Source organism: Rutidosis leptorrhynchoides, chromosome 1 (assembly GCF_046630445.1).
Source record: "Rutidosis leptorrhynchoides isolate AG116_Rl617_1_P2 chromosome 1, CSIRO_AGI_Rlap_v1, whole genome shotgun sequence".
NCBI classification, from domain to species: domain Eukaryota; kingdom Viridiplantae; phylum Streptophyta; class Magnoliopsida; order Asterales; family Asteraceae; genus Rutidosis; species Rutidosis leptorrhynchoides.
In genome coordinates this window covers 278,478,401-278,498,769 of record NC_092333.1, presented here as the reverse complement: position 1 = coordinate 278,498,769, position 20,369 = coordinate 278,478,401, and the positions used below count along the sequence as shown (strand labels likewise).

The 20,369-nt window shown below is 31.6% G+C and overlaps 1 non-coding gene across 1 annotated transcript; it reads right to left on the bottom strand.

The window, feature by feature from the left end:
• Positions 1-15,851: 15,851 nt before the first annotated feature.
• Positions 15,852-15,958, bottom strand: LOC139886769 (small nucleolar RNA R71). The gene has a single exon (XR_011772636.1). It is a non-coding gene; the product is annotated as a small nucleolar RNA R71 (small nucleolar RNA).
• Between the last annotated feature and the right edge of the window lie 4,411 nt (positions 15,959-20,369).

Sequence of the window (20,369 nt, the reverse complement as noted above, 5' to 3'; positions counted from 1 at the left end):
TGCTGTTGTTGTTGTATTGGTGATTCTTATCACCGTTTTCCTCCCACTTTCTTTTGACTTGCTTCACATTGGCCTCTTCAGCAGTCTGTTCTTTAATTCTTTCTTCAATCTGGTTCACTAGTTTGTTAGCCATTCTACATGCCTGTTGTATGGAGGCGGGCTCGTGTGAACTTATATCTTCTTGGATTCTTTCCGGTAATCCTTTCACAAACGCGTCGATCTTCTCTTCCTCATCTTCGAATGCTCCCGGACACAATAGGCACAATTCTGTGAATCGTCTTTCGTACGTGGTAATATCAAATCCTTGGGTTCGTAACCCTCTAAGTTCTGTCTTGAGCTTATTGACCTCGGTTCTGGGACGGTACTTCTCGTTCATCAAGTGCTTGAATGCTGACCACGGTAATGCGTACGCATCATCTTGTCCCACTTGCTCTAGATAGATATTCCACCATGTTAATGCAGAACCTGTGAAGGTATGCGTAGCGTACTTCACTTTGTCCTCTTCAGTACACTTACTTATGGCAAACACCGATTCAACCTTCTCGGTCCACCGTTTCAATCCGATCGGTCCTTCGGTTCCATCAAATTCCAAAGGTTTGCAGGCAGTGAATTCTTTGTAGGTGCATCCTACACGATTTCCTGTACTGCTAGATCCAAGGTTATTGTTGGTATGTAGCGCAGCCTGTACTGCGGCTATGTTTGAAGCTAGAAAAGTACGGAATTCCTCTTCATTCATATTCACGGTGTGTCGAGTAGTCGGTGCCATTTCCTTCAAAATAGTTAAATGGAACAAGTTAATCATACAGAATATTAAGAGTAGTTAATAGTATTTCGTAGCATAATATGAACTCATTTATAAAAGCTTTTTCTTCATATTAGCGTTTTATAAGTTTAAATTCGGGTAGTACCTACCCGTTAAGTTCATACTTAGTAGCTAATATACAATTCAACTACTACAATTCTATATGAAAAACTGATTGTAATAATATTTCGCGTTCAAACTTTTATACAATATTTTACAAACTTACAATACCGCTTATTTTACATAAAGCATGAAATATAGCACACAATAACTTTGATACAAGATAGTTGTGAAGACAATTCTAGCTAGTACACAAGTCGTTCAGCAAAGGCAATAAAGACACGTAATTCATACGTCCAGAAACAAGTCATGCATTCTGGTTTTACTAGGACTACTTCCCATCCTTGGTCTTGTGCAACATAACCGTTATGGCCGTTGATAAGACAGCGTGTTGTAATGTCATCAAAGGGACGAGGGTTACGTAATGTCCAACAGTCCCGTAATAATCTAAAAACCTCATTTCTTACCCCAATTACCGACTCCGTCACTTGTGGAAACGTTTTGTTTAATAGTTGTAGCCCGATGTTCTTATTCACACTTTGGTGAGAAGCGAACATTACTAATCCGTAAGCATAACATGCTTCTTTATGTTGCATGTTAGCCGCTTTTTCTAAATCACGAAGTCCAATATTCGGATATATTGAGTCAAAATAATTTCTTAACCCGTTGCGTAAAATAGCATTTGGGTTCCCCGCAATATATGCGTCAAAGTAAACACATCGTAACTTATGGGTTTCCCAATGTGATATCCCCCATCTTTCAAACGAAAGTCTCTTATAAACCAAGACATTCTTGGAACGTTCTTCGAATGTCTTACAAACTGATCTCGCCTTAAATAGTTGTGCCGAAGAATTCTGGCCGACTCTAGACAAGATTTCATCAATCATGTCTCCGGGTAGGTCTCTTAAAATATTGGGTTGTCTATCCATTTTGTGTTTTTAAACTGTAAAATAGACAAGAGTTAGTTTCATAAAAAAATACTTATTAATACAAGCAATTTTTACATATATCATAAAGCATAAGAACACTATATTACATATATTACACCACACGAATACAACTATCTTATTCCGACTCGCTCGTTTCTTCTTCTTCGGTTTTGGTTCGTTTTGCCAAGTTTCTAGGGATATATGATGTTCCCCTAATACGAGCCGTCGTTGTCCACATTGGTTTAGAAAAACCTGGTGGTTTAGAGGTTCCCGGGTCATTGTTACAACTTAAGGACTTCGGGGGTTGACGATACATATAAAGTTCATCGGGGTTGGAATTAGATTTCTCTATTTTTATGCCCTTTCCCTTATTATTTTCTTTTGCCTTTTTAAATTCAGTTGGGGTAATTTCTATAACATCGTCGGAATTCTCGTCGGAATCCGATTCATCGGAGAATTGGTAATCCTCCCAATATTTTGCTTCCTTGGCGGAAACACCATTGGCCATAATTAACTTTGGTCGGTTGGTTGAGGATTTTCTTTTACTTAACCGTTTTATTATTTCCCCCACCGGTTCTATTTCTTCATCCGTTTCCGATTCTTCTTCCGGTTCCGATTCTTCTTCCGGTTCCGACTCTTCTTCCGGTTCCTCTTCGGGAACTTGTGAATCAGTCCACAAATCATTTCAATTTACATTTGACTCTTCATTATTATTAGGTGAGTCAATGGGACTTGTTCTAGAGGTAGACATCTATCACATAATATCAAACACGTTAAGAGATTAATATATCACATAATATTCATATGTTAAAAATATATAGTTTCCAACAAAAATGTTAAGCAATCATTTTTAAAGAAAGCACGGTCAAAGTCCAGACTCACTAATGCATCCTAACAAACTCGATAAGACACACTAATGCAAATTTTCTGGTTCTCTAAGACCAACGCTCGGATACCAACTGAAATGTCCCGTTCTTATTGATTAAAAACGTTCCATATTAATTGATTTCGTTGCGAGGTTTTGACCTCTATATGAGACGTTTTTCAAAGACTGCATTCATTTTTAAAACAAACCATAACCTTTATTTCATAAATAAAGGTTTAAAAAGCTTTACGTAGATTATCAAATAATGATAATCTAAAATATCCTGTTTACAAACGACCATTACATAATGGTTTACAATACAAATATGTTACATCGAAATCAGTTTCTTGAATGCAGTTTTTACACAATATCATACAAACATGGACTCCAAATCTTGTCCTTATTTTAGTATGCAACAGCGGAAGCTCTTAATATTCACCTGAGAATAAACATGCTTTAAAAGTCAACAAAAAATGTTGGTGAGTTATAGGTTTAACCTATATATATCAAATCGTAACAATAGACCACAAGATTTCATATTTCAATACACATCCCATACATAGAGACAAAAATCATTCATATGGTGAACACCTGGTAACCGACAATAACAAGATGCATATATAAGAATATCCCCATCATTCCGGGACACCCTTCGGATATGATATAAATTTCGAAGTACTAAAGCATCCGGTACTTTGGATGGGGTTTGTTAGGCCCAATAGATCTATCTTTAGGATTCGCGTCAATTAGGGTGTCTGTTCCCTAATTCTTAGATTACCAGACTTAATAAAAAGGGGCATATTCGATTTCGATAATTCAACCATAGAATGTAGTTTCATGTACTTGTGTCTATTTTGTAAATCATTTATAAAACCTGCATGTATTCTCATCCCAAAAATATTAGATTTTAAAAGTGGGACTATAACTCACTTTCACAGATTTTTACTTCGTCGGGAAGTAAGACTTGGCCACTGTTGATTCACGAACCTATAACAATATATACATATATATTAAAGTATGTTCAAAATATATTTACAACACTTTTAATATATTTTGATGTTTTAAGTTTATTAAGTCAGCTGTCCTCGTTAGTAACCTATAACTAGTTGTCCACAGTTAGATGTACAGAAATAAATCGATAAATATTATCTTGAATCAATCCACGACCCAGTGTATACGTATCTCAGTATTGATCACAACTCAAACTATATATATTTTGGAATCAACCTCAACCCTGTATAGCTAACTCCAACATTCACATATAGAGTGTCTATGGTTGTTCTGGAATATATATAGATGTGTCGACATGATAGGTCGAAACATTGTATACGTGTCTATGGTATCTCAAGATTACATAATATACAATACAAGTTGATTAAGTTATGGTTGGAATAGATTTGTTACCAATTTTCACGTAGCTAAAATGAGAAAAATTATCCAATCTTGTTTTACCCATAACTTCTTCATTTTAAATCCGTTTTGAGTGAATCAAATTGCTATGATTTCATATTGAACTCTATTTTATGAATCTAAACAGAAAAAGTATAGGTTTATAGTCGGAAAAATAAGTTACAAGTCATTTTTGTAAAGGTAGTCATTTCAGTCGAAAGAACGACGTCTAGATGACCATTTTAGAAAACATACTTCCACTTTGAGTTTAACCATAATTTTTGGATATAGTTTCATGTTCATAATAAAAATCATTTTCTCAGAATAACAACTTTTAAATCAAAGTTTATCATAGTTTTTAATTAACTAACCCAAAACAGCCCGCGGTGTTACTACGACGGCGTAAATCCGGTTTTACGGTGTTTTTCGTGTTTCCAGGTTTTAAATCATTAAGTTAGCGTATCATATAGATATAGAACATGTGTTTAGTTGATTTTAAAAGTCAAGTTAGAAGGATTAACTTTTGTTTGCGAACAAGTTTAGAATTAACTAAACTATGTTCTAGTGATTACAAGTTTAAACCTTCGAATAAGATAGCTTTATATGTATGAATCGAATGATGTTATGAACATCATTACTACCTTAATTTCCTTGGATAAACCTACTAGAAAAGAGAAAAATGGATCTAGCTTCAATGGATCCTTGGATGGCTCGAAGTTCTTGAAGCAGAATCATGACACGAAAACAAGTTCAAGTAAGATCATCACTTGAAATAAGATTGTTATAGTTATAGAAATTGAACCAAAGTTTGAATATGATTATTACCTTGTATTAGAATGATAACCTACTGTAAGAAACAAAGATTTCTTGAGGTTGGATGATCACCTTACAAGATTGGAAGTGAGCTAGCAAACTTGAAAGTATTCTTGATTTTATGAAACTAGAACTTTTGGAATTTATGAAGAACACTTAGAACTTGAAGATAGAACTTGAGAGAGATCAATTAGATGAAGAAAATTGAAGAATGAAAGTGTTTTTAGGTGTTTTTGGTCGTTGGTGTATGGATTAGATATAAAGGATATGTAATTTTGTTTTCATGTAAATAAGTCATGAATGATTACTAATATTTTTGTAATTTTATGAGATATTTCATGCTAGTTGCCAAATGATGGTTCCCACATGTGTTAGGTGACTCACATGGGCTACTAAGAGCTGATCATTGGAGTGTATATACCAATAGTACATACATCTAAAAGCTGTGTATTGTACGCGTACGAATACGGGTGCATACGAGTAGAATTGTTGATGAAACTGAACGAGGATGTAATTGTAAGCATTTTTGTTAAGTAGAAGTATTTTGATAAGTGTATTGAAGTCTTTCAAAAGTGTATAAATACATATTAAAACACTACATGTATATACATTTTAACTGAGTCGTTAAGTCATCGTTAGTCGTTACATGTAAGTGTTGTTTTGAAACCTTTAGGTTAACGATCTTGTTAAATGTTGTTAACCCAATGTTTATAATATCAAATGAGATTTTAAATTATTATATTATCATGTATGAATATCTCTTAATATGATATATATACATTAAATGTCTTTACAACGATAATCGTTACATATATGTCTCGTTTAAAAATCATTAAGTTAGTAGTCTTGTTTTTACATATGTAGTTCATTGTTAATATACTTTATGATATGTTTTCTTATCATAGTATCATGTTAACTATATATATATATATATATCCATATATATGTCATCATATAGTTTTTACAAGTTTTAACGTTCGTGAATCACCGATCAACTTGGGTGGTCAATTGTCTATATGAAACATATTTTAATTAATCAAGTCTTAACAAGTTTGATTGCTTAACATGTTGGAAACATTTAATCATGTAAATATCAATCTCAATTAATATATATAAACATGGAAAAGTTCGGGTCACTACAGCCATCACATTTAAATACGACACCATGATTTCTGAAATTATCGACATTCCTTGTCATTTATCATGGTTTTTGTGTATTACATACGTATTACATGAAATGTTAACCATGATTCTTGAAATCTCTACTATTCATATTCATTACTTTCAAAATCTTTGATTTCTCGTTATTTTTGATCATTGAATTTTCTTGACGGGTGACGTCTACAAAACTCTAGAATGGTAAAGGATCCTATAGCTCAAGCCCCTAACATTTTTGTTGTTGTTTATTTTGAGTGAAAACGAGAAGATCGGATTAAAATGTCTTTAATCAAAAGTTTATCTGATTACATATTTATCATTTTAATCTCGATACGTCATACCGCCATTATTACATAAATGGAGTATAGACAAATCATATCTTATCATATCTATCACGATAGACTTTGTCTAATGCATTTCCTAAATTCCCTCCGTAAATCACGGAAATCTTTTTGCTATAAATACGTATTCAAGGAGACAAATATATCATTCAGTATCCAACACCCATTTCATATCAAACCCTATTCCAAACACATAATATGGATTCCTCGAACTCCTCGAGCTCCAACGGCAGCGTAACCGGAACAAACCAACCAATCAGCCATCATTTATTCTGGATGAATTGGGGATGGGTTTGTAGCCGACTCAATCAATGGAGGCAAGAAGAAGGTGATCCCTTCCACCAACCGAATTCACCTCTTGGCGAAGAACCTGAAGCACTTACCGGCGAACCAGTCCGAAACACCATTTTCTCTCTTCTTTCCAGGGTATCCCGTCACGAATATATAATATCGAAGATTTTAGATCTTATTCACCCCCTTATTCCAACCGCCAATCATCCCGGAATAGTAGAAGAAGTCAACGAGCTTCGCGCTCGAGTGGTGGTACTGGAGAATACGGTGCGATATCTACAAGCATCAGCTGCACCAGCAGCATAACCAGTACCATCAGCATCACAACCAACAGCATCAGCTTCATCAACAACAACATCAGCATCTCACGCCTCAACATCACACTCAGTACCTCAAACATCAACATTATACGCCCATAGATACCAAGGAATATTAGTAATAATGAGCTAAGATGTATTGACTCATTCTTCATGAAGAATTATATATGTATACCTTATATATATATGATTTGGAACAATAATAAATCTTGTCGTACTAAGCAATTACGTGTGAATCTCAACTAGTATGTACTACTTGGTTAATTCATATCACTAATATGCTATGATGTACACCCTTCGTTAATGACTTAACAATTGTTAATCACTGCTTCAACACAATAAACTCCATTTCATAATAAATCAAGTGTAACGATGAATATATTGATTCATAACTTCATTAGCGAAATATTTCGCGACAATTATGAAATCTCTAAGGTTTTGGAGATTATTTACTCTCGTTCCAAACCACAAATCACATGAGTTTAATATATATTAACTCATTAAATCCATGATTATATCTAAAGAATACATATATGAACGTATATCTTCATAAAGATTGTAAATTCTATTGTACAAACTGTTAATTGTGAAAATATTTTAACGGGTAGGTAATACCCGAGAAATATTTACATCTCACATTAATACACTGTACATTCTTCAATTTCGATTCATAAATCATTAATTATACGCACTACCTTCACAATGATACACAATCATCTTCATATAAAATCAATTACACATTCTGAAATTAACATATCGGAATTCAAGTAAAGCTTTAGCAGGTGTTATCTTCCTAAAGATTACTACATTCATGAATTATATTCATTCTTATTCTGCAATGAATTATCACATCAAACCACCGAAATTATCATTCATCACTTTTAAAATCAATAACACCTATTCGTTAACCATTAGATCCGTTGACGAATTACAATCAGCGTTTAATCATCTAAAAATAAAATTTCTTGAAACCATCTCGGATTGATAACCAATGATTCAGATATGGTAGCATTAAATGCAGAGGAAACAGAAGAATTTTCCTCGTCATTGGATCTTAGAAATTCTAAGATATCACCGTATCTTTCATTATAAATATCCTCTATATTTCTGAAGATATCTTTATAACGATTCTTGTCTGCAATTAATTATCTCTTTGCGATAACTTTATCACATCATAAAGGAAACTGTTTTAGTTTCTATATTCAAGTTTAAATTATAAATGTTTTGAAGAAGTGTTGGGAATTGAAGCATGAGTTAGTATAATATAATGACGTCTGGCCAAGGTGATTATATTACAATAAGTCATGCTAAATTTTTAATGGAAGATGATGATTCATAGACTTTATAATCATCATTTGCCATGTTACACGACTCTTACATTGTATTTAACCTCTAAACATATCAAGAAAATATTTTTCTTGATGATTCGGTCTTTTCCAGATATTCTGGTAATTTGACAAATCAAATCGTGCTATTACCTTTCCTTCTGCTTTGAATATTATGATCATTCAAAACTTCATACCTACAAATTCTGGACCATTACTCGCTTTACTTAAGAGTCGAGAGGAGAATAAAAAGGCAAAGAGCTCCGACATATAAGGGAAAATATAAAGCCCGATAACAGCACGGAAATTACAAACCATGTATATCAATGTGTATAGTAATATAAAGACACGGGAGAACTAAAAACACAATAAATCCTAGAGCATAATAGAAGTAAACAAACTCCTCTGGTGGGAGTTGGAAAAGAAGGAAGATTGTGGCGATAACCAATATAAGGTCAAGAACAAGAACTGAATTGAGCATATTAACAAATCTTTTGAAAATATGAATTGAGGAAAGAAAGTATAGAAGTGGTGAAGATAATGAAATGGAAGAAGCTAATTTATAGCAAAATTCCAGACACAGCAATCGAGGTAATTCACCGCATTTAATTAAAGAAAATCCTAATTTCCGTAATTACCGGAGAATCAAATCTTATAAGGATTATGAAGATTTCTTTAAATCCCTTGAACTCCGGAAATCAACTTTAACCATATCAAAAGTTAAGGCAAATATTTAATTTCCTCATTTCAATCTTTTACGATAGCTTCGTTTATACTCTTCCTATAATCAAATCGTTTAATCTACATTATTCAAAGGTGATAAAACTCTATTTTTCAACTCATATTCATCATTACAATATCCATGTTGTAAACAATGACGATCTCTATCAAATTTCATAACCGTGATTTTCACGAACTCCTCTCTATTTTGACTACCCTAATATTATGGCATAAACGCTCAAGGTTTAAATTAGCTCACTATTATTCATCACACGTTTCATGTATATTGAAATACTTGTATAACATCATCATCTCTTTCTGAGGAAAACCTAATCAATGACACTCTTGTTAAATCCTTCAGATAACCTCCGCATTAATAATAAAATGCACTTCGTAGAATTTATGGATCGTAAGATTTAAACGCTAGAAACAAAACAATATCCTATTAGTTGGAATTCACGAAAGGCCCCGAGCATACCTGGGAACGTGAAGACCAAATAAAACGAAAATATCCTCACCTGTTTACAAACAACGCCGACTGATGGCAACAAATAAATTTCGGGACGAAATTTCTATTAACAGGGGGATACTGTGACAACCCGTAAATTTTCGGTAAAATTTAAACAAAAATCTTTATATGATTTCATTTAACCTCGACTAATTCTGACGATTCATGAACAATTATTTGTAAATAATTACGCATTAATTTGATATATTAATATTATTATTATTAATATCCTTTTTAAACAAGATATCAATAATTAATATCTTTATTATCAGTATTGTTATTATGAATAAAAAAAATATTGACAAATATTCTTGGAAAAGTAGTAAATCAATTTGTTTATTTAAAAAAAATATATATATATAAAAATCCTTAAAATAAATGATTTTTTTAATAAAATAAATTAATAAATAAATAAATTATTTTTTAATTAAAAATTATAATGGAAAACTACTTTTATTATTTTATTTTGTGCATTATCCCATGACCTAACATTTAATACTTTTGAATTTTAAAATCCCATTAAAAATTAAAATATTTCTTTTTCTTTTAATTATTTTATTCTTTTTACCTAATTTTTTCAAGTATAAATACCCCTCATTTCTCATTCAAATTCACACCAAAATTTCTCTCATTCTTTCTTTGAAGAATTACTACTAGTAAGTATTCTTTTCTTACTTTTTACTTTTTACTTTTTACTTTTTACTTTTTACTATTTACTTCGATTTTTTTTTACCGAAACATGTAAATAATGTTATAAATTATATGCAATTAAAATTAAAATAAATAACATGTTATAATTAGTAATATATGTTACTAAAAATTATAAAAGTATTTTTATGAATTAATATATAGGAGTTATAATTAAAATCGAATTAATGAATATATATGTATATACACACCTAACGTGAAGGTTATAATTAAAGATAGCGTACAAAGACTACAAACATCACCGCTACTTGTGGCCTAGGGTGATCCTTGTTACCATTATGGGACGCTTGTGGATCTCGAATGCCAAGACTTAGATTCTGGTCAAGAGATCCTGGGCCGCTCGGTAACAATAGATCATTCGAGTGACTTGCATGTTAGCGACGAAGTTTGGGCGAGATTGTACAACATCTTTGTTAAGAATTATAACCCGAACATTCTTAAACTAGAAGCTTACTATAAGTGGAAGTTTTTCATAAATAGTAGGTTTCCAAAAATAGAAACTTTTGAGAAATAGGAACTTTTCTCGAAAACCGTCACTGTCAATATAGTTGCTATATTAATAAATATACTTTATGTCAAGTTAGACATTAACTAATCAAACGTTATACCTCAAGGTTGATATCCAGATCACTTACTTGCTTTACTTTCCTTCTTGCGTGGAATACTTCAACTGCTATTTAATGTGAGTTTTCATATGCTCCCTTTTACTCTTTACATTTTTGGGCTGAGAATACATGCGCTACTTTTATAACTGTTTTTATGAAATGAATACAAATACTAAAACTGATTTTTCGTGAGTTCATCTGCTCCCTTTTTATATATTTTTGGGCTGAGAATACATGCGCAACTTTTATAACTGTTTTACACGTATCAACTATTAAACTGTGATATGTTGGGCTATGACCAGCAAGTCCCCAACCGACAAGTATAAACGATAACTTGTACGGGGCAAACTTGAAAGTCCAGTCTAAATATCAGTATCAACTATTAAACTGTGATATGTTGGGCTATGACCAGCAAGTCCCCAACCGACAAGTATAAACGATAACTTATACGGGGTAAACTTGAAAGTCTAGTCTAAATATCAGTACCAACTATTAAAGTATGCTATACCCGGCTATGTCCGACTAAGTCCCTACAATGATATTTTTAATTGCTGCGGCATTCTTAATTATTGGGGATAGGCCTATCGGGTGTAACGTCCCCGATACATTTGACTAAGTCTTTGTATTACTTGATAATGAAATTAAACGACAAGGACAGAACAACTTGTCACGGGGCAAACAACGTTTAGTCTAAATATCACGCACTGGCATAACTTTTTGATCCTGCGGGAGATCAACTTGACTGGATCTGAGTGATCTACTTATGAAAACAAATCTTGTGGTCTAACACTATTACTGAAATCATTATTTATGACAAACCTATGAACTCACTCAACCTCGTGTTGACTTTTTAAGCATGTTTATTCTCAGGTACTTAAGTATTGCTTCAGCTGTATATCTGCTGCTTTGATGTTGATTGCTTGCTATGCTTGGAGTCTTCATTACATATCATATCAATTAAAGACATATTTATCTTCCGCTGCAAAACTCAACAAAACGTCTCATGTAGAGTCATTCTCGTTTATACAACTGTGATTTGATATATTTAGTGACGTCATTCTCCCAGGCCCTATCTGGAGGATGTCACATAATGCTAAAAGGGAACATATATTTCATAGCAATATCCTTTCAATATGTAAAGCTTGTAGTAGCAATTATTCTATTTTTATGTAATATTCGTTTAAATAAATAAGTGCGAAGACAAAAGAAGAAAATGATGATTTGAAGACGCAAATGACCAAAAAGCTAAAAAGTACAAAGTACAATCTAAGTGGTTCAATTTATTGATGAGAAACGCCTAAAAATGACAAGAGTACAAGCCGCGAAATGCAAAGTACAAGATATCTAAGCATACGTAAAGGCGTTCGAAAATCCGGAACCGGGACATAAACCGAGCATCAACGTACAACTCAACGGAGCTAAAATTACAAGTCAACTATGCACAAGAATATAATATAATATATATATAATTATATATAATTATATTATATATTATAATATTTAGCAGCCCACGTTTAACTCAATTTGGTGAGCTGGAATCCGAAGCTCCGCACTCGCGGAGCTGTAAGGCACAAAAGTACCGCACTCGCGGAGCTGTACAGTTCAAAGTGGGCCTATAAAAGCTCCCGCATTCTGCTCGAATTCTGCATCCCTTTTTCACTCAATCTCTCTATCTATATACGATATATATATATATTTATATTTATAATATTAAAGTTTAATATTAATAATAATTTGGGTTATTTTAAGAAATGTTTTACGGGTTTTAAAGTCGAAACTCTGTCCGTGTAACGCTACGCGATAAATAATCACTGTAAGCTATGTTCTTCCTTTTTAAATTAATGTATTGTAACTAAGTTATTATTATGCTTATCTGAGCCGAAGTAATCGTGATGTTAGACTAAATATTAAAGACGGGGTTATTGGGCTTTGGACCATAATTGGGGTTTGGACAAAAGACCGACAATTGTGGAAATTGGACTATGGGCTATTAATGGGCTTTATATTATTTTAACTGAATGATAGTTCGTTAATTTAATATAGAGATTTACAATTTGAGGTAATTATAAATAACCACATACACTCGATCGGACACGATGAGGGGGATATTTATAAATACTAATAATTGTTCATTTGATCGGACACGGGGATGGATTAATAGTCAATGGACTCATTAAAACAGGGGTGGATTACATACAAGGAAAATTGGTGTAATTGTTAACAAAGTATTAAAACCTTGGATTACACGCAGTCGATAACCTGGTGTAATTATAAACAAAGTATTAAGACCTTGTTACAGTTTAAGTCCCCAATTAGTTGGAATATTTGACTTCGGAAATAAGGTTAATTTGACGAGCATTTTATAATTATGACCGATGGACTATTATGGACAAAAACCAGATAGGTATCAAATAAATCTAGGACAAAGGACAATTAACCCAGATAAATAAATTAAAATCAAAACGTCAAACATCATGATTACGGAAGTTTAAATAAGCATAATACTTTTATTTCATATTTCATCGTACCTTTATGTACTGTCATTTTAATTACTGTAATTTACTTTATCGCATTTTAATTTCTGTCATTTATATTATCGTCATTTATCTTTACGCTTAAAATATAAAATCGACAAACCGGTCATTAAACGGTAAACCCCTCTTTTATAATAATATTACTACTTATATATATATATATATATATATATATATATATATATATATATATATATATATATATATATACAAATGTAGTTGTTAAAAATATAGTACGTAATCGCTAGCTCCCTGTGAAACGAACCGAACTTACTAAAAATGACAATACTCTACGATTAAGTACACTGCCTATAAGTGTTGTAGCAAGGTTTAGGTATATCCCATCTATATAAATAAATAAAACTTGTATCATATTACGCCGTATTTCATATTAAAAATAATACTATTTCGTATTACACCTCGCACACATCAAGTTTTTGGCGCCGCTGCCGGGGACTCGGTGAAAAACGCTATATTTATTATTACTATATTTTTGTAAAAATATATTATTTCTTATTTCGTAAAAATATTTTTTATTTATAATAAGTGTAAAAAAAATTAATTTTGTAATCTATTTTTGTAAAAAAATATAATTTTATATAAGTTTTAAATTTAAATATAAAAATTAAAAAAATAAAAACAATTATATATTTTTAAGATTTTGTTTATAAAATTAAAAAGTATTTTTATTTAGATTTTTAAAATATAAGTTTATTTTTATAGAAATTATATATCTATTATTTTATAAAACTAAAAAAATCAAATAAATATAAAAAACGAACTGGGCCGACCTGTTTTTAGCCCAGTACCGGATCCAACACTGTTCAGCTCTGCGATTGCAGAGCAAAACAGACATAAATCTACGCGATCGCGTAGCAGTGTCTGACAGCTGATACCTAGTACGCATTAATTGCATTAGGGTTTTATTTTTTTATTATTTATTAATTAGGGTTTTATTTTAATTATTATTATTATTATTATTATTAATTAGTTTTTAGTTTTAATTAGTAATATTAAGTTTATTAATTATTATTAAATATATAGAATAATATTTTTATAAAATAATAATATAAAAATAATATTATTTTTTACATAAAAATTGTACTTTTATCACTTTAATTTCTTTTTGTATTTTTTTATCAGTAATTCGTAATTTGTATATTTATCGTTCGTAATTATTTTTAAACTTAGTTTTTGCCGTAGTTATTTTATATTTCTAGTTTTTAGGCTTTGCCGTAAAATCCCATAAGTGCTTTTTCTTTAGATTAAGATTTAAGCGCTTTTGAATTTTACGACATCACTTATCGCTTTAGTTTTAAATAGATTTTAGTGCTTAATTAAGTTATTTCCGTTTTGAAAATAGAATTCCTTTTAAGTTTTAATTCCTTTAGACGCAACTTTTAATATTTAGTTTTTAGAATTTTAAGTTTCGACGCTCTACTTTCTTATTATTATTTTTTGACCTTTTATTTTTCGACGTTTTTCGACGCGCTCTTTTTATTCCTCTTATTTCTCGACGCTCTAGTTTCTAGGACATAGAATTTTCTATATCTTCTTCAAAATTTCGAAGAAAAATTATTTTAAGTGGTTAAATTGATAGACATCCAAAATTTTCTGGTTAGTAGTAATAGTTGGATTTGTTAGTGGCGAGTTGTGGGCTTCCGATTTAAAGGGTCCTGGCTACCTGCTGCATCTATTGGCTATTTGAAACGTGAGAAAAATTAGAAAAGTCTATTAATTTGATAATTTATATAATTTTTTTATAACTAATAGGATATTTAGTGAATGCACCGAGCAAAACGTTCACCACCTTTCATACGTTCACCACCTGTAACTCGATCAAGACATCTGGCCAATATAATCGTCGTTGATTTTTCTTTAGAATCATCATCTAGTTTACCAAGTACTCCAATTCAAATTTCCGATAATCCGTTTTTTGAACCCGACCTCACAATTGAGAACCCGGAAGATATTCAAGGACAATTCAGAGATCCTGAACCACTAATCATTCCTCCTGAACCACAAATCATTCAACCAGAGATTGACGAGGAAGAAACCATTAAATCAGAATCCTCTAGTGATTCAGATTCAACAAATTCAATCTTGGAAAATCAGGAACCTCTAAGTATGGAAGATCGAATGAGGGCTACACGCACTGACCAAGGTCATGCCATTACTCAACCAGATATTAATGCGTCAGATTATGAAATCAAAGGACAAATCCTACACATGGTAACTAATCAATGCCAATATAGTGGTACGCCAAAAGAAGATCCAAACGAACATCTTAGAACCTTTAATAGGATCTGTACTCTATTTAAAATCAGAGAAGTTGAGGATGAACAGATCTATCTCATGTTGTTTCCCTGGACTTTAAAGGGAGAAGCCAAAGATTGGTTAGAATCCTTAACTGAAGGGGCGATTGATACCTGGGATGTTTTAGTTGAGAAATTTCTTAAAGATTCTTTCCGGCATCTAAATCCGTAAGACTTCAAGGAGAAATTGTTATGTTCGCGCAAAAGCCAAATGAAACATTATATGAGGCATGGACAAGATTCGGGAAGTTGTTGAGAGGATGTCCTCAACATGGTTTAGAAACTTATCAAATATTACAAATATTCTATCAAGGATGCGACATTACTACACGAAAAGACATCGACATAGCAGCTGGTGGTTCCATTATGAAGAAAACCGCAACTGAAGCTTACAAAATTATTGATAACACAGCCTCCCACTTACATGAGTGGCACCAAGAAAAAGACATCGTTAGATCATCTAAAGCGGCTAGAGCCAATTCTAGCCATGACTTTGATTCCATTTTCGCAAAGTTAGATGCTTTCGAGAGACGAATGGAAAAGATGACTAAGGATATTCACGCAATACAAATTAGTTGTGAGCAATGCGGTGGACCACACTTAACGAAAGATTGTCACATTGAGCAAACGATGGAACAACGTAAGAATGTTTCCTACATGAACCAAAGGTCGGGAAATAATTATCAAAATAATTATCAACAGCCAAGGCCAAACTTTAATCGAAATCAAAATATTCTTTACAATCCAAATGTACCCAACAACAACTCGTACAACCAACAAGGTCCGAATAACCAACCAACTTAAAACAATACTTTCAATCAACACTTTCAATTAAGAGGTTAATATATCACATAATATTTACATGTTAATAATATATAGTTTCCAACAAAAGTGTTAAGCAATCGTTTTTAAAGAAAACACCGTCGAAGTCCAGACTCACTAATGTATCCTAACAAACTCGATAAGACACACTAATGCAAATTTTTGGTTCTCTAAGACCAACGCTCGGATACTAACTGAAATGTCCCGTTCATATTGATTATAAACGTTCCATATTAATTGATTTCATTGCGAGGTTTTGACCTCTATATGAGACGTTTTTCAAAGACTGCATTCGTTTTTAAAACAAACCATAACCTTTATTTTATTGACAAGGTTAAAAGGACACCACCTAGATTATCAGAAATGATAATCTAAAAATATCACACTTACACACTACCAATACATATTGGTTTACAATTTTAATATGTTACAACAAAGTAAATTTTGAATGCAGTTTTAAAAAATATAATACAAGCATGCTGACTCCAAATCTTGTCCATATATTAGCATGCAACAGCAGAAGCTCTTAATAATCACCTGAGAATAAACATGCTTTAAACATCAACAAAAATGTTGGTGAGTTATAGGTTTAACCTATATATTTATCAAATCATAATAATAGACCACAAGATTTCATATTTCAATACACATCCCATACATAGAGATAAAAAAATCATTCATATGGTGAACACCTGGTAACCGACATTAACAAGATGCATATAAGAATATCCCCATCATTCCGGGCATCCGGTACTTTGGATGGGGTTTGTTAGGCCCAATAGATCTATCTTTAGGATTCGCATCAATTAGGCGTGCACTAATTCTCAAAATTAGTGATGTTCCATAATTCTTAGGCTACCAAGCAAAAAGGGGCATATTCGGCTTCTATCATTCAACCATAGAAAGTAGTTTCATGTACTTGTGTCTATTTTGTAAAACATTTATAAAGCTGCATGTATTCTCATCCCAAAAATATTAGATTTTAAAAGTGGGACTATAACTCACTTTCACAGATTTTTACTTCGTCGTGAAGTAAGACTTGGCCACTGGTCGATTCACGAACTTATAACAAATATGTACATATATATCAAAGTATGTTCAAAATATATTTACAACACTTTTAATACATTTTGATGTTTTAAGTTTATTAAGTCAGCTGTCCTTGTTAGTAACCTATAACTAGTTGTCCAAAGTTAGATGTACAGAAATAAATTGATATATATTATCTTGAATCAATCCACAACCCAGTGTATACACGTCTCAGGCTAGATCACAACTCAAAGTATATATATTTTTGGAATCAACCTCAACCCTGTATAGCTAACTCCAACATTACTGCATATAGAGTGTCTATGGTTGTTCCAAATAATATATATACATGGGTCGATATGATATGTCAAAACATTTGCATACGTGTCTATGGTATCCCAAGATTACATAATATATTAGAATACATGTATAATACAATATAAGTTAGCTAGGATATGATTTGTATAGAATCGTTACAATATTTCTCGTAGCTACAACAATCAAAAAAAATATCCAATCTTGTTTTACCCATAACTTCTTCGTTTTAAATCCGTTTTGAGTGAATCAAATTGCTATGGTTTCATATTGAACTCTATTTTACGAATCTAAACAGAAAAGGTATAGGTTTATAGTCAGAAATATAAGTTACAAGTATTTTTTGTAAGAGGTAGTCATTTCAGTCGAAAGAACGATGTCTTGATGACCATTTTGAAAATCATACTTCCACTTTGAGTTTAACCACGATTTTTGGATATAGTTTCAGGTTCATAAGAAAAATCATTTTCCCAGAAGAACAACTTTTAAATCAAAGTTTATCATAGTTTTTAATTATCAAACCCAAAACAGCCCGCGGTGTTACTACGACGGCGTATGTCCGGTTTTACGGTGTTTTTCGTGTGTCCAGGTTTTAAATCATTAAGTTAGCATATCATATAGATATAGAACATGTGTTTAGTTGATTTTAAAAGTCAAGTCAGAAGGATTAACTTTTTTTTGCGAACAAGTTTAGAATTAACTAAACTATGTTCTAGTGATTTCAAGTTTAAACCTTCGAATAAGGCATTTTTATATATATGAATCGAATGATGTTATTGAAGGTATTTCGTATGCCCGAGAGACATATTAAAATAATGCGGCTAATGTGTTATGATCCAAGTCGGGTCATACCCAATAACAAACTTACTGACACCTTATTAGTATTTGATCTTAACGTTTGAATCATTGATTAAATACGCGGCACTTGAATTTTAAGGAAAAGGTTTCTTAAATAATATTACTTGATATGTTATATAAGTTATGGAATAACTTATATAACAAGGATTTAATTATTTATAGGTTAAATAATTAATTAAGTTATGTTACATTTTATAAAATTGGTTTTATAAAATATACATAACAAATAATATACAAGTTTATAAAATGTGTTTTATAAAATCATGTTTTATAAAAAAAAAAAAACTGATTTTATAAATTCAGTTTTTTATAAAAGTATATTATAACATGATCATTGTGAGTGGCATGGGAGTTGCAATAAGCATGCAATTGTTTATTAGTTACTACCCATGCTTATCTAATACCAAGACATTGTGTTCTACACTCATACATGCAATAATATCAAGTAAAGTGAAGAAGAAAAACTGCAATTCTGTCCAGTTTCTGTCCATGGGGTTTGAGGCTCCAAAGCAAGTTCTTCAAGCTCATTTTGTAAGCTAATTTCAAGTGTAATTAAATCCTAACTAAAGGGTAGGTGTTGGTGCAAAAGTTTGGGGTATAGCTACTTGAGGTTTCATACTTTTGGAGCTCCATTCTTCATCATCTTCTTCATCAACTTGCTTCCTTGAAAACTCACCCTCAATTAACTTGAGGAGGTATTACTTTCTTCCATCTTGATATATATATATATATATATATATATATATATATATATATATATATATATATATATATATATATATATATATATATATATATATATATATAAGCATTTATTCATGACTTGATATTAATATGGGATTTAACAAAATGGCTTAACAAATATACTTGTTCTATTAATGCTTCCGCTTGCTTTAACTATCTTAAAATTGGTTTTATGATTGTGTAAACTACATGAACATGTCACTTGTTAAATGTTAAATTCCATCAATGGTATCTAGAGCCGAGGTCTATGGATTATGCTTCTTATACTATCTTTAAACCCACTATATTTGCATTTCAAGTACATGCATGAAAATGGAATGCAAAAATTGTCGGGTTTGGGTGGGTATGACATTTTGGCCGAAACTTTGGAGACCCAAAATGGGTTTTGGGTGCTTCCATTTTTTCATATTTTGTTGTATGTTAAAGTTCACAATCAAGCCTTGACCTTTTGTTTGAATGCATGCATGTTTGGTTGATTTATTATTCATTCAATTGGTTTGTAATAATATTTATTCAATTGGTTTGTAATAATATTATTTTGGTTATGTAATTTATTTTATATTTGGTATGTAAAATAGATTAGGTTGTAATTTCATTTTTTAGACAAAATGTATTAGGAAATATTTTGTAAAATGATGAAGATGATGAAGACTTGAAGAACACAAGAAGAAGCATTTGGATGCAAGATTAAGTGGGAGATTTAAAATCTCCTACTTTGTGTTATAACCCCTTTACCGGTGGCATTTATTTTCGGCTAAACAAATGTCTACCAAAATGGCTTGATTGTGAACATATTGTTTTGCATGCTTGGTTGTTTATTGTATGATTGTGGATTGTATGTTTGTATGCTATAAGTTTATCACACAAGTTAACAACAAACAAAACTACAATTTAATTGGTTAAATTAGACGTTATTTACGA